A 16,932-nucleotide genomic window follows, 5' to 3' on the forward strand; every position below is an offset into this window, starting at 1 on the left:
GACAAACTGTGGAGACTTCACCCCCAAAAAAATTACCCAGTACCTTCCTTCAATATAAACAGCTCTGTAACCTCTCTAAAAAGCTAATCAACAAGGACAAAAAAAACTACTACACTAAGCTCCTGTCTAATAACTATAATAATCCAAAACAATTCTGGAAGACAATAAACTCACTTCTCCGTCCAGGATCAAAAACTAATCCATGTCCCAACCCAAGTAAAACTGACCATCAACTAGGTTCTGAATTCAATTCCTTTTTCATCAAAACCATTTCTTCCCTCACAAAATCTTTTCCCAACAACAACCCATCTACCTCGATCCTTCACAAAATCTTTTCCCAACAACAACCCATCTACCTCTCTCCCTCACCCTTCTAACCTTCCAAATAACCTTCCTCCTCTAGTCAAGCTTAAATCTGTCTCCACAACTCTCATAAAAAAACTCCTATCCAAACTTAAGCCCTGCTCTAACGCTCCCGACAACATTCCCTCATCCTACCTAAAACATGCCGCAGATGGCATTGCTCTCCCTATCAGTATCATTATAAACAGATCAATAAAAGAATCCATGTCCCTAAACTCTGGCACTCAGCCTTCATTCTCCCACTCCATAAGGGAGGAAAAAATACCAGCATCTCAAATTTCCGCCCTATTGCCTTATTATCCCCTATTTCTAAAATCCTTGAAAAGTGCATCCACCTCCAACTTATGCCATTCCTGACCAAAAACAATCTCCTCACACCTACTCAGCATGGATTTTGCCCTGGCCATAGCACCATAACTGCCCTAATTTCTTTCTTAGATACTGTCAACCAAGCCTGTGATTCAGGACAGCTAGTATCTAATGTTCTTCTAGATCTGTCCAAAGCATTTGACACTATCTCCCATAACCATCTGCTCTGTCATCTCTCAAATCTTTACATCTCCCCTAAAACTCTATCCTGGTTCTCCAGTTATCTATCAGACAGATCTCAAGCTGTCAATTGGAAAAACTCCATCTCTTCCTTCTTACCCACCCCTACTGGTGTCCCACAGGGATCCATCCTCGGACCTATGCTATTCAACATCTTCATAAATAACTTTCATACTGCTATTCCTGATACCAAAATCATTCGCTATGCAGATGACTCAACCCTAGTCTACTCTGCCTCTAACCTCTCTGAATTGCTCTCTAAAACCCAAACTGCCTTCTCAAAAACTGAAAACTGGATGCACCAAAACCACCTCTCTCTTAATGCTAGCAAATCCAAAATTCTACTATTCCCTCCCACTAAGAACTATTCCTTCAATAAAAATGATTTCAAAATCCTTAGCCAAACCAATACACCTATAGAAGTCATCCCATCCGATAAACTGCTAGGTACAATAGTTGATGAACACCTAAAGTTTGATTTACATGTACAATAGAACATTAAAAAGACCCACCAAAAGCTAGGTATGCTGTATAGAAACTATCACTTTCTCTCCAACTCCACTAGACAAGCTCTAGCCTCTACTTTTCTCCTTCCTTCCTTACTATATGGTGCTCCACTCCTAACCAACATGTCCTTCTCCATTACTTGCAAACTTGAAAGCTGCTACAATAAAATCTCTAAATTTGCCTACAAATCCAAAAATTCCACTCACCACTGCCTCACCCTACAAACCCTGAACTGGCTAGAACTTCCAAACCACCTAGATTACCTACAACTTTCTACAGCTCATACACTCATATTTCAGCCTACAAAATGCCCTGTTCAAAATAATATTCCCCCCCTATATACCTAACAGAACCCTTAGATCTAAACATCAGAACTTAACAGCTATCGATAAACCCAAACATCCCGCTGGACAACTGCTCCTCTCCTATGCTCTAGGCAAAAAATGGAATTCCATTCCTCAATCACCAAGAAGCACCCAAAACTATGAAAATTTCAAAGCCCAGCTTTTCATACACCTGTCTATTAAATAAAAATGCTCTTGTCTACTCCCTACTTAAGGTCTGATTACCTTAAGCCTTAAGAGTATTCCCCATTCAGCACATAACCCCTCCATACTTAAGTATCAATCAATTCAAGCCTTAAGAGTCTCCCAGTACTGGCATTTAATCCCTATATACCTCCCTCAGACATACTCTTTCATCTCTATCAGATCTCCCTGCACTCTCCTGCTTTTTATTCCTCTCCTTACCTCTCCTACTCCTACAGCTATTTTTGCTCAACAAAACTTGTAAATATTGTAAATATAGAGATCTACAGAATTGTTTCTGGTACTAAAGGTACCTCTTGTTATAATATTTGTAAACTGCAAATGCATTCTCTGACCTAGCTTGTATTTCTTTAAATCCTGTATGTAAATTGTTCTTTTTAATGCATTCTCAGAGCTTTTCTCCCCGGGCCTCCACTGAAAACGTGCCATATTGACCCAGTGGACTTCCCCGGTAATCAAACTGGAAATAAATAAATAAATAAATAAATAAATAAATAATATATTAACAGGGACATAGCCATGAATTTTGGTTTCCAGAAATTAGGCTCTTCCACAACAACTGACCTCCTCCCTCCAGCAGTACACATTTCTGAAGTGTATGCCCTTACACTGATTAAAAAAAAAAATAAATAAATAAAAAAAACTCTAAAGCTAATTGGTGTAAGACCATTTAGTCAACCAGGCATTGTTAAATAAACCCGTCTACAAGCAACATAACCATAAACCATAATGGATATACCAGCATTGTCCTACACTCAGCTGAGTGCAATTTCTACAAGCAGCTCTTGTTTGTATGGTCTTCACAGAGGTTTTGTAAAAAGTAAGACTAGTATTGTTATCTGTTAATGAGTTTATTTTCATGAATCTCTAATGTTGTATGACTGTGACGTGATATATATAGGATGGATTTATGTCCATCCATCGAAGGTGGTTTCGGTGAATGCAAATAAATCAAAACCACCTTTAGCAAACATTGAAGCATTGTTGCAGGGGGATCCAACATATGAGGGATACCTACATACTCCCTGGAATTTTGAATTATAAATACCAACTCTGAGGTCACACAACAGTAGACAAAAGACAATCTCCACTTTTGCAAAGGTGGTTTTGGCTTTGGTTTCTTTGCATTCACTGAAATTGCCTTCAGCAGGTTGACATGCTCCCATATAAGTTTTGGGATGTGTTGGGGGGGGGCTTGTTCCATACATGGGATACAGGACACTTAGCCAACTGCACATACTTTTTCAGTGCATTTTTTTGCCATTTTCAAGGTATGCTTTATTTGATTAAAATAATAAATGGAACATAACGCATCAGACAGTGGTTCAAACTAATGTAAGTGAAGCTCAGTGCATCTCATTGCAGAAAATAAATGTTTGTTTTAAGACGTTTGCACTGTGGTTTACACAGAGCAACCACATCTGTCTATGACCATTTATATTAACATGTTCCTTCACTCTGGTTTGAACTCCAAGCTGTTCTCTTTTCGTATAACCTGTGAGACAGATACACCATAACACATACATACAAAAATTTGTGTCACAAGAAATTAATTGTTCAATAGGGTACTTCTCTTTCATTACAGGATGTCAGAAAAGATGTATTGATGTACTTACAGATATTACATCTGACGTGCCCAGTGGACTCAAATTTCTAGATTTTAAATTACAAATTAGTCCGCACTTAATCCTGATGGAGCCGACTGTTTTTTCAGCAGTATATGTACTTGCCATTTGGCTGCATGCAATGAGTGAGGTACTTTAAAGGCTTCCTAATACACAGTGGTACAGGGTGAGGTACTTTAAAGTCTTCCTAATACACAGTGGTACAGGGTGAGGTACTTTAAAGTCTTCCTAATACACAGTGGTACAGGGTGAGGTACTTTAAAGGCTTCCTAATACACAGTGGTACAAAGATACTACTATGGTGATGGCAGAGAATGATGGGAAATATCTAGATAGCATGAAAGCTTTCTAGGCAACTGAAAACACTATGGACTTACAGCAAACAGAAACAAGACTGAATTATTTAAAGATAAACTTTCAAAGTTTTAGTATGTGACTCACAAAAATTAACTGTGCTAGTCACTAGATGAGGTAGAGGTTAACCTGCAGGTATCTAGGCCTCAAAAATCTGCTACAGTTTAGATCATGTTTATGACTGGTACAGTACTACCACAGGTTTTAGTTACCTTTTATTGCACTACACCCGATAGAAATGTTACAAAAAGCGGGTGCAAATGCAAATGAAGGGCTGAGTGCAAACGTGCTTTCTGAGAGCCAGAAGACACTATTACATTGGAGAATGTGCTGACCCACTTTGATCCAGTACTACCTACTAGGCTGCCTACTGATGCCATCTTATAGAACTAGCAGTGTTAGCAGTGTTCAACTGCACAAACTCCATGATGGCACAGAGAGACCTATGTCTGGTCAGCGGCATAACAAAAATATAGCCACTATATGAATAGAAGCTCTATGCTTATTGGGGATCACCAACTTCTTTCGTACCTGGTAGGATGAGGTATCCACGATGAGAACAAACTAGTGGCAATGTTGATCACTGCTAGTAAGGGCACAGCTATATGGTATTAAGTATAAGGAAACAAGATAACGCTACAATGGAGATGATCATCAGAACCATTATATGAAAAATCCAGAAGACACAGTATTTGGGAATCAGAACCATTATATGAAAAATCCAGAAGACCCATTATTTGGGGATATGGTCAATGTGTTTTGCTTATCAGCATAGCTGTCTGTAATAAATGCTGCCATACAAAGGGAAACCAAGAATGACCCGCTGTCATCCTTTGTGCGAGCATAATGAAAGGATGATAAGTTGAGGTATTCAAATATTGCGGATAGTTATGAGCAGCTGTCCTTTGCTCAATGTATCTTCCTGCATGCACTGATCCTGACAATTTTACAGTGCATGGTGCAGGATAGTGTACAGGAGGGGCACCAGAAAACACCAAAAATAATCCTGTAATCCTGACCAAGTTACATTGTATGGAACAGGATGGTGTACAGGAGGGGCACCAGAAATAATCCTGTAATACTGACCAAGTTACAGTGCATGGTGCAGGATAGTGTACAGGATGGGCACCAGAAAACACCAAAAATAATCCTGTAATCCTGACCAAGTTACATTGTATGGAACAGGATGGTGTACAGGAGGGGCACCAGTAAACACCAAAAATAATCCTGTAATACTGTCCAAGTTACAGTGCATGGTGCAGGATAGTGTACAGGATGGGCACCAGAAAACACCAAAAATAATCCTGTAATACTGACCAAGTTACAGTGCATGGTGCAGGATAGTGTACAGGAGGGGCACCAGAAAACACCAAAAATAATCCTGTAATCCTGATGAAGTTACAGTGCATGGTGCAGGATAGTGTACAGGAGGGGCACCAGAAAACACCCAAAATAATCCTGTAATCCTGACCAAGTTACATTGTATGGAACATGATGGTGTACAGTAGGGGCACCAGAAAACACCAGAAATAATGTCCTTTCCCAAAAGCTTCATTTGGTCATCTGACAATGATACAAAAAATTCTGACAAGACACATTTGTTATCTAGATAATTGAACATTTACACTTCTTTGTTAAAACATCTTTAAAAAGAACTAGTTTTCATTAGTGTTCATTCACTGAATTGGATAGAAGCACAACATAAAGCAGAGAACAGATAAAAAAATAAAATGGAGTCCAAAGTTATACTAGTAATTATCAGTGGATGGGGTATCAGTGGATGGGGTGTGGGTTGAAAGTGTTTACCTACTTGTGCTGCTGTTAGATGACTTTGGCTAACTTTGGCAGTTGTGGTAAATAGTGCACAGGTCATAGTCCATTACTGATTGCTGCTTAATTAAATCAGCTTGTTGGGGAAGATGAAGGAAAACCAGAAAAAACAAGAGTCCGTGGCTCCATGGAGGTATAGGTAGAATATGTGCACTCCACACAGAAGCAGCAGAGGTGTAGACTGAACCCCAAACATTGTGTCAGAAGGACGACACTTTGTTTTAGCGGTTATGTCACTCTTACCAATTTTTCTTGAGTTTTTACTTTTTTTTTACTATTGAATTGAAATTCTTCTCTGTGAAAGTTCCAGAGCTTTGTCTTTTCTGTTTTTTTTTTTTTGTTATTTTGAGTAACTTCTTCAGAATGCTGAAGTTTATAACTGAAAATACATGGACCCTGTTGTGCTTCTGACCAGATAAAATACATTTACTGAGCTAGTCTATGAATAAAGGTGATATTGTCAGGATATTTGTTCTATTTTTGTTTAAATACAAATAATATTCCTTATTTATTATCATTGGCACAGACTAGAAGAGAGACACACACACACGCGCGTGCACACACACAACACACACACACACACACACACACACACACACACACACACACACACACACACACACACACACACACACACACACACACACACACACACACACTTGTTTTTCTCAAACATACCTTAACTCGTGCTTTTTCATTTAATTATTCCACTTCACAACACAGAAACAGCCTCAAATGCATTTATTTTCACTTTCCGTTTTAATATTCATGCATATTTATATTAATAGAGAACAGCAGTGCAAAAACAAATACTTAATCTGTATCTTAGTTACTACAAAACCAGGCTTCAGAAGAGTATGTGACAATAGCATCTGGTCATTGGCCCACATTTCTGAAGGTGTTACGAGAAGACTCAAATAAATGGTGACATAGACAGAAGTTTAGGCTAATCCACCTTCAGTGGCTTACTTGTTTTTCATTCAGATTGTGACTTAAAAATGTTCAAGGGCCAGCCCACCTACCTGGTCAATAAAAACTAAATACCAATTCATAAAAGGAGAAGAAAGCCTTTCAGACAAACATTTAAAATTTTCCTTCATTAAATTAATAGTACTGTTGAAAGGTACATTCCTTGGAGGGTAATTCAATGACGGGGGGAAAAAAACAGTTGCCATCATTGCATGTAATGTAACCCAAAGAAGAAGACATTTGGTCAGAGTATTCGAGGACTTCCCACTCACCCTCACAAAATAATAATGGATATGTGAGTCTCCTTTCTTCTTTTCTCTTTAGCTAGGGTTAAATATAAAGTGGAATGCAGTTTTCTGTACCAGATTTAAATATTCCTTTTTCAGCCATCTATAATCAGTGAATACTGAGACAGAAGAGTCTGTCACATCCATAGGACCAATATTGTATATTCAGATGACTATATCTTTTATATGAGGGAGTCAGAAATCATCTTTTTTAGAAAACAGATTAGTTCTTGATCAGTCATATACTAAGCAGACATTGACTCCCTGGATGTCCCTACCGTCAGTGCTGGAGATGAAGTCTCAATTAGAACAAGACTGACATCGGCAGTCTGTAGAGCAAAAAACAGCTGTGGGTTCAAGGCCTAAGCTGGGCATCTAGGGGTTGCGGTGCACAGAGAGGTATTTTTCTATGATTTTAAAGTATTCCTAACCGTCATCTTTCTTCAATTTATACTGCTTAGCAGAGATCGATTACCGCAAAACTGTCTCCACTCTCTTAGGTTTCATAGAAAATTACAAGTAGTTTGAGAGCAGGGGAACCCAAAAAGGCATCATCTCAGGGAGTGGCTAAAATGAACACAAGAAAGTACACAAATTGCCCCCCCCCCCCCCATAGCTGAGCTGCTCTGTAATGGTCATGGCTCACGTCTGCAACCTCTCATACTCCTAGTAGGAACATTCAAATGCTGAGCAAATATAGCCAAAGACTGAAGTCCAGCCATACTAGATTCCAGTGCATATATTTATATATTTCAGTCCTACAGTAATGGTCCATATGGTATAAATTAGTATGATTTAATTTCTCAGAGGTTAACAATGTTACAAGTAAATTGAGCATACCCTGCACTTAATCAAGATTTATTGATGATAAATGTCATATTTATTTAAGTAACTTAGTGTTTTTCTTTTTAAATAAATAAATGCCATCTTCCTGTATTATCACTGATATGTGTTACTGTAGAGTACAAATATCCTGTAATGAATGTTTGCACCTCTAACACATCAGTCAATGTGCAACTAATGCGGACATTACGTCCATCTCTCTCTCTCACTCTCTCTCTCTCTCTCTCTCTCTCTCACACTCTCTCTCTCTCTATCTCTCTTCTTTTTAAGTTACCAATATCAGACAGTGTTATATTTTAATTACATTTAGTTGTTTAATTTCTATAATGCATATCTGCTCTGTTTCAGATTGTGGATGGAGATACTATAGGTTTTTGTGTTGGCATTCTTTTTAAGAATGTTCCATGCTCATGCAAGTGTTGGCAGGATCTTTCAACCAAAAGATGGACATTGCAGCCAAGTGAACTAGAGAAACCATGACATTTTAATACCTGTTTGGTATAATATTTAATAAACCAACCACTGTGCATTACGCTTAACTTTCACATACACATTTCCATAGCTTAAATGAAAATGATTAAGGTGAAGCAATGGACTGAATATTCTAAATATGCCAAGATATTTCAGCTACATGGATTGGTATTTATTCCATTTATGTAATTCAATGTGTAACTCCTATTAGATGGGTATAACAGCCTGTTTCTCTCACCAAGAAATAAACACAACTGAAAAACAGTGAAAAAACTAACTGGCTCCCTGTGAAACAATATGCTGACTTTCTATTTGACTCTCATATATTTCATATTATAAATAATGGCACCATCCCTGCACTAGCTGCGTGATTATTCAGAGATCCACTGACATGCAACCTTAGACATCTTAACCTCTTATGTCGTCTCCTCCAAACTCCTTAGACTAGGCTTTGCTGCACAGATCATGCTTTCTCAGTCCTTGGTCCCAAACTGTGAGAATCTCTCCCTTCCTTTCATAAAGATAATTCCTCTTACCCCAATTTTCTTTCACAGATAAAAGCACATTTCAGGACTCCTAGGAAAATGGAACTGCTATCCATCTGGTCATATAACTTAACTTCTGTATTCCCTTCTTCCATCTTGATCCCTAGCGCTGACTCTTTTTTTGAGTGGGATTTTTTCAGCATGCCAGCTATGATTTCCACTCAATACATAATGCATGTATATATTGTGTTTTTTTCATTCACTCTGTATACAGTGTCCTTTATCTAGTACCTTTATTTCTTCAAAGAAACTACGATATTCACTTTGTATATAATATATGCATATATTGCATTTTGCCATTCACTAAACACTATACATATAATGTCATGGAACTTTTGTGTAACTATTGTTTTCCCTGACCTGAGACTGAAATGTGTCCAGTGGGATCTACCCCAGTAAACAAATTAAAAATTAAATTGGACTAAAAGAACCAAGATGGTTTAATACCTCTGTTGTATAATATATAATAACCAGACACTGAAGATGAAGCTTAACTTCCTCATATGTCTCTTCTTAACTTCAATTAAAATGGGAAAACTACAGCCATGCATATGATTCTAAAAAACTGTACCACTGTGAACAGATTTCTGAACCTTGTTGGGATGGATAGTAGCCTGTCTTTTGATAGGCATCTGAGTTTTAGGCAGTTCAGCTTAGTAAAGTTGTCCACAGAGGAAATGATCAGGATGATTAGGATGCAGTATGTCTGTTGATGGGCATGTTTGGTGCCCGGCTACTTTTGTACACTGTCTGTGCACTTCTTTAAAGTTTCTTCCTTCCATTCTTGGGTTAATGTTCCTCTACTTTTTCCTTGTTGTCAGCTTTCACGAAGTTAACTTTTCATGTACGTCCTTTTGTGCTCATAGTGGTAAAAAACCTTTAAACAATAAATGATTCAGTTTTAGCTGCAATGAAGTGAAACTCCTATGGAGATTTTCAAACAACCTGAATATGCAATAACATTGTCCTAGATTTGATCAGAAGCCTGGATGATAACATGTTGGTTGATGGAGAATTAGTGACCATTGACCTGCCCTATCTTCTTGATAAAGATATAAAAGTTTTGTACTTCTTGACAACTATAAGATGTTGGTGAAGAAGAAGTGGGATTGTCAGAGAGATGAAGAAAGTAGACAAGAGTATAAGGAGATGAGGTGCATGGCAAAGAGAGAGGTGGCGAAGGCTAAGGATAAGGCGTATGAAGAGTTGTATAAAAGGTTGGACACTAAGGAGGGAGAAAAGGACCTGTACTGATTGGCTAGACAGAGGGAACGAGCTAGTAAAGATGTGCAGCAGGTAAGGGTGATAAAGCATAATGAGGGAAATGTACTCACAAGTGAGGAGAGTGTGTTGAGCAGATGGAAAGAGTACTTTGAGGGGCTGATGAATGAAGAGAATGAGAGGGAGAGAAGGTTGGATGATGTAGGGATAGTGAATCATGAAGTACAATGGATTAGCAAGGAGGAAGTAAGGATAGCTATGAAGAGGATGAAGAACGGAAAGGCTGTTGGTCCAGATGACATACCTGTGGAATCATGGAGGTGTTTAGGTGAAATGGCAGTGGAGTTTTTAACTAGAATGTTTAATGAAATCTTGAAAAGTGAGAGGATGCCTGAGGAATGGAGAAAAAGTGTTTTGGTACCGATTTTTAAGAATAAGGGTGATGTGCAGAGCTGTAGTAACTACAGAGGGATTAAATTGATCAATCACAGCATGAGGTTATGGGAAAGAGTAGTGGAAGCTAGGTTAAGAAGGGAGGTGATGATTAGTGATCAGCAGTATGGTTTCATGCCGAGAAAGAGCACTACAGATGCGAAGTTTGCTTTGAGAGTATTGATGGAGAAGTACAGAGAAGGTCAGAAGGAGCTGCATTGTGTCTTTGTGGATTTAGAGAAAGCATATGACAGGATGCCTAGAGAGGAGTTGTGGTATTGTATGAGGAAGTCGGGAGTGTCAGAGAAGTATGTAAGAGGGGTACAGGATATGTACGAGGGTAGTGTGACAGCGGTGAGGTTTGCGGTGGGAGTGGCGGATGCATTTAAGGTGGAAGTGGGATTACATCAAGGATCAGCTCTGAGCCTTTCTTATTTGCAATGGTGATGGACAGGTTGACAGACGAGATCAGCCAGGAGTCCCCGTGGACTATGATGTTTGCAGATGACATTGTGATCTGTAGTGAGAGTAGGGAACAGGTGGAGGAGACCCTGGAGAGGTGGAGATATGCTCTAGAGAGAAGAGGAATGAAGGTCAGCAGGACTAAGACAGAATATATGTGTGTGAATGAGAGGGAGGATAGAGGAATGGTGAGGATGCAGGGAGTAGAGGTGGCGAAGGTGGATGAGTTTAAATACTTGGGATCAACAGTTCAGAGTAATGGTGAGTGTGGAAGAGAGGTGAAGAAGAGAGTACAGGCAGGATGGAGTGGGTGGAGAAGAGTGTCAGGAGTGATTTGTGATAGACGAGTACCAGTAAGAGTGAAAGGGAAGGTCTACAAGAGGGTAGTGAGACAAGCTATGTTATATGAGTTGGAGACAGTGGCACTGACAAAAAGGTAGGAGTCAGAGCTTGACGTGGTAGAGTTGAAGATGTTAATATTTGCACTGGGTGTGACGAGGGTAGACAGGATTAGGAATCAGTATATTAGAGGGTCAGCCCAGGTTGGAAGGTTTGGAGACAAAGCCAGAGAGGCAAGATTACGTTGGTTTGGACATGTGCTGAGGAGGGATGCAGAGTATATTGGGAAAAAGATGCTAAGGATGAAGCTGCCAGGTAACAGGAAAAGAGGAAGGCCTAAGATAAGGTTTATGGATGTGGTGAGAGAGGATATGCAGGTGGTTGGTGTGACAGAGCAAGATGCAGAGGACAGGAAGAAATGGAAACAGTTGATCTGCTGTGGCGACCCCTAACAGGAGCAGCTGAAAGAAGAAGACTTCTTAATAACTATCCAATGGAAACTAATCATATTGCAATAGGCAAGCAATTAACAGAAGGAACAGACAAATCATTTATTTATATATATAACCACCAATCCTGAATCAAACAAATGTAGAACTACAGTCCAAAGAAGAAAAGTCAGTGATTACCTTTAGTGTTTTTATTAAAAAACACGTCCAGCAAGACACGATAGAAAGTCCAATAAGTAAAAATTCACCAAATTTCTGTGCCTTGATGTAAAATTGTGCTCCAAATGAAACAAACACCTTATCGCAGCACACACACAATAATCCTCTCTAGCTCCTCAGCTTAACAGCCTTTACAGAGTATACTTCTATTCATCATTCTTTACCTTATATCTTGTATTCAATAAGCAATAATTCAATTAACTATAACTAGATCTAATTAGTCCTGCCTGTAATTAAAGAAAGCATTTCCAGTGACATTCCCTATTTAACCCTATTGGTACTAGGGTGCTAAACTTTAAAATCATAGCTGACTCCATTCTCCATAATTTACCCTTTATGTCCAAACCCTGGACCGACTTTACTTGTCCTAAAATTGTTGCTTCCAAATTTTTTGTCTCACCATTATGTACTTCTTTAAAATGTAGAGCCACAGGACTTTCCTGCCTGTTTTTTTCTGATATCTCTAAAGTGTTCTTTCAGTCTATCCCCAAAGGTTCTTTTACTTTCCCTGTGTATACTTTAGCACAGGGACACCTCAGTCCATACACTATTCCTGTACTATCACAGGAATATGAACCCTTGGTAATAAACGTCTTCCCATTGATCTTATCAAAATTTTTCACAATGTGCTTACAACAACAGCACCTTCCACAAGGGAAGGTGCCCTGCACAGATACCTGTAAAGCTATATTCATTGTAGGGAACTGAAATCTACCATGGACTATGAAATATTTTAGATTCCTTCCCCTGGTATAGGGAAACATTGGGAACCCATTTTCATTTATAATAAGATATCTATGTGCTGCAGTAGCATTGTCGCCTCACAGTAAGATGTTGTCCTGTTCGGTTCTCAGCTAGAGTGTCTTCTGGGTGGAGACATGCGTGAATGGGCGTACCTTTGTTGAAGGTTGTGCATCAGAGCTGGCAATTTGGCACATAAAAATCTACTGCCAATCATTAGCTGACCAGAGTTCCGCTGTGCCGACCCCTAACCGGGAAAAGCCGAAAGACAAAACTTTTATCTGCGGTGGTGGTGCTGCGGTAGGGTTGTCACCTCACAGTAAGATGTTGTCTTGTTTGATTCTCAGCTAAAGCGTCTTCTATGTGGAGACATGCGTGAATGGGTGTACCTTTGTTGAAGGTTGTGCGTCAGGGCTGGCAACTTGGCACGTAAAAATCTACTGCCAATCATTAGCGGACCGGAGTTCCGCTGTGGCGACCCCTAACCGGGAAAAGCTGAAAGACACAACAACAACAGCAATCTATTCTTTTCAATGATATTCCACTGATATTTCACTAATTGAATACATTTTTTCAGGAAAACAGTAATTTAGTCACAAAAATAAACTTTTGCCTTTCAGAATTTTTTTCAAATATACCTGAATTTTTCCAAACCCTTTTGCCCTTAATTACTTTTTCTTTACTTTCTTCTACTAATTTTGCATCATAACCCCTATCCACAAACATTTTCACTCCTTCATTTATTTCCCTATCACTCTCCTGCTTCTCACTGCACAAACTCTTAATTCTTAAAAACTCCCCATAGGGGATATATTTAATCATGTGGGGGGGGGGGTGACAACTGTCACCATATAAAATATGGTTGTTTTCCTCCAGTTTTCTACGTATACCTGTATGAATATCCAAAAAATGAACTTTTGTGCCCCTTTAAATTCCATCAAATCTAATGTTATAATAATTATTTTGTATTTCTTGAAGAAAAACTTCTGCTTCATCTCACCCCCTTCACATATAAAGATCAAGTCATCAATGAATCTATAATAGTGTCAAACATATTTTCTAAAAAAAAAAAAATTATTATACCTACATTGATTCTCAAACATACCCATAAAGGGAATGGCATACATTGGGGCAAAACCAGACCCATGGCAGTTCCATTTAACTGCTTATATAGCTCTCCATTAAATTCAAAAATATCGTAACTTAAACAAAATTTAACCAATTCCGAGACATATTGTGCCTTGTGGTGTTATTTAGAAAGTAAAACAAATCTTCCAGGCCGTGAAAATATTCTGTACTGGTGTACAGACTGACCACATCCATGACCAGGAAGAACATATTTTGCTTCCACTTTATCTTCTTTATTTTATCCAAAAAAAATCAAACAAATCTTTTATATATGAAGACAGTTTCTCTACCTCTGTCCTCAGATAAGTATGTAAGAATAAGGCTAAATTATGTGTGAAATACCCACATGCTGAGACCATGGGACGTCCAGATGGATCCTGAATTTGTGAATTTTAGGAATACAAAAGAAGGAAGCCGTTCAAATCTCCTTCACTGCAAATAATTTATACACATTCTCATGGGAAAAATACTTTAATCTTAGTCCCTTCATTAATAACTCTTTATGGGATCCAGACACATGCTCGACTAGCATATGTCCGAATCACAAAACATCGACCACAAGATACATAAAAGCGCTTAACATCAAAAAGCGCTTCCGTGTATGTGTGCCTGTTTCGTAGATCGGACTGCAGTGCGGGTAAAGGAAAATTCCCCTTTCCCCACTGTAGTGTGATCTCGGAGTGAGAATATTAAAGTAGGGGGGGTGCAGGGGGGCAAAGCCCCCCCTGCAGAAACGGAGATTTTTTTTTTTACTACACATACAGGGAAGCACTTTTTGATGTTAAGCGCGTTCATGTATGTGTGTTCGATGTTTTGTGATTCGGACATATGCTAGTCGAGCATGTGTCCTAGATTCCTCTTTATACATGGCTACTGCTTCTAAATAGCTGTCCATCCCTATTAGTGCATAAACATCTCTGTTCTTTAAATGGGTATAACACATTTTTAAATATTGCATATAATTTAATATTACTAACTTACCTTCTTTGTCAGATGGTTTAAAGATAAGTTTTCTATTTTGACTTAATTTTTGCAAACTTAACCATTCCGCTTTAGTCAAGTTATATTTAAAATCCCATTTAGACTTATTCATTTTCTGACATTCCTTTTCCATTGCAAATTGTAATGCATAAGAAAACTGCTGGATACTATCATCTCTACAAACAGCCATGAAATCACTTTTATATGTTACACTTTCAGTGTACAGTTTACAATATGCATCTATTTCAAAATCTGAAACACGAGTGGAAACAGTCGTCACTAACAATAGATTTGTTTTCAATACTACTATCATTATTAAAATTGTCATTCTGAGCAAAAAACGCTTTTAAATTCAGTTTTCTAATAAATTTAAATATTTCATATTTTAACTCATGAACTCTTGGAAAAAACGTGGATATAAATGTTAAACCCTTATTTTGTACTGCTAAATCAGTTGCAGTTAAAACACAATTTGACAAATTTGCATAGTCCCCTTGACAGTTTATATTCTTAATAGTGCCACTTGCCTCTTTTAATTGTCCGAGAATTGGGGTGATATTCTCCATGGTAGTCATGTCCATTTTCTGGACCTCTTATTATTATTTCTCCCTGGTTCCCAAAAAGTCTCATTTAAATAATCTGGGTTCCTCACCTCCGGTAACCCTGGAAAATGATTTTCCTCTTCACTGTCCCCTGTAACAAACAAGGAATCACTTCCCGCCGTGAAGACATAGCCGTTGGTGTTCCTTCTTCCTTCTTCCTGTTGAAACCTCACACAGTGATGTTGTTTGCGCTGATTGGTTGAGATTATGAGTGCCTGATTATGTTTGTAACCTCTGATATCCCTATGCAGTTTGTTTTTTTTTTCCTTTCAATAAGTTATTTTTTATACCAGGTTAACTTATCATTCACTGTAGCCAAAAAGCTCTCTAACATTGTATTATTGGACTTTGCCACTATTCATTTGCATATTTCTTCAGTTTCCATGATCAGCTTTCACCTCTTCACATCATCCCTCTCTTTCAGAATGTTAACCCATTCCAAACTGCATTTTTGGGCAGCCGCAACCCACCAGGTATGGAAGCTCTTATCTTCCTCATCTTCTAAATCAAACGGGGAAGATGGACTTTTTACAGCTCGGAGACCTTGGGGTGTAATTTGAAGTCCAGTATACCACTGTAAACTTAGGGAATTAAATAAGACCGATGCCTTCTTATATAACAGTTTCTCCACCTTGTCAAAAAGCTGCAACAATTCAGGTGAAGACGTTACTTCCCTACTTTTCCCCGCAGTTGCAAAGGGATTATTAGTGCTTTGATTTCTATTTTCACCCCATGCATTAAGAGAAGGCAGTGGCACTTTACTCTGTCCTTGTGCATTAATTACATTAGTTTCCTGGGTTTGTTTTTGACCCAGTGATGTTCCTTCTGTAGCAGAGACTAGAAAATTGTCAAGAGTCCTTTGAGATACCTCTTGCGAGGTTTCTCTAAAAATTCTAGGCAGAGACTTAAAGGAATCACTGGCCATGATATTTATATAACCACCAATCCTGAATCTAACAAATGTATAACCACAGTCCAAAGAAGAAAAGCCAGTGATTACCTTTAGTATTTTATTTATTTATTCACAGGATGTGGCAGAGGTATAAATAATTAATATATTCATAGGGTGAAATAGGGGAATAAATAATCCATATATTCACTGGATGGGGCAGGGGTATAAATTACTCATATATTCACAGGGTGCGGTAGGGGTATAAATAATTCATTTATTCACAGGGTGGGGCAGAGGCATAAATCATTAATTTATTCACAGGGTGGGGCAGGGGTATAAATAATTAATATATTTAAAGGGTGGGGTAGAGTTATACATAATTTGTTTATTCACAGGATGGGACAGGGATATAAAGAATTCATAGATTCACAAGGTGGGGAAGGGGTATAAATAATTCATTTATTCCGAGGGTGGGGTAGGTGTATAAATAATTCATTTATTCACATGGTTGGGTAGGGGTATAAATAATTCATTTATTTACATGCTGAGGTGGGGATATAAATAATTTATATATT

At 38.4% G+C, this 16,932-nt stretch overlaps 1 protein-coding gene across 1 annotated transcript in view; it reads left to right on the plus strand.

Moving 5' to 3' along the window:
- The window catches only part of LOC122798635 (zinc transporter ZIP4-like), a 457,341-nt gene that overhangs the window by 261,428 nt on the left and 178,981 nt on the right, over positions 1 to 16,932 (plus strand). The gene's annotated exons all lie outside the window — the stretch shown is intronic.

The sequence above is a fragment of the Protopterus annectens genome, chromosome 3.part1, assembly GCF_019279795.1.
Source record: "Protopterus annectens isolate FY-2018-M chromosome 3.part1, PAN1.0, whole genome shotgun sequence".
Classification (NCBI taxonomy): Eukaryota; Metazoa; Chordata; order Ceratodontiformes; family Protopteridae; genus Protopterus; species Protopterus annectens.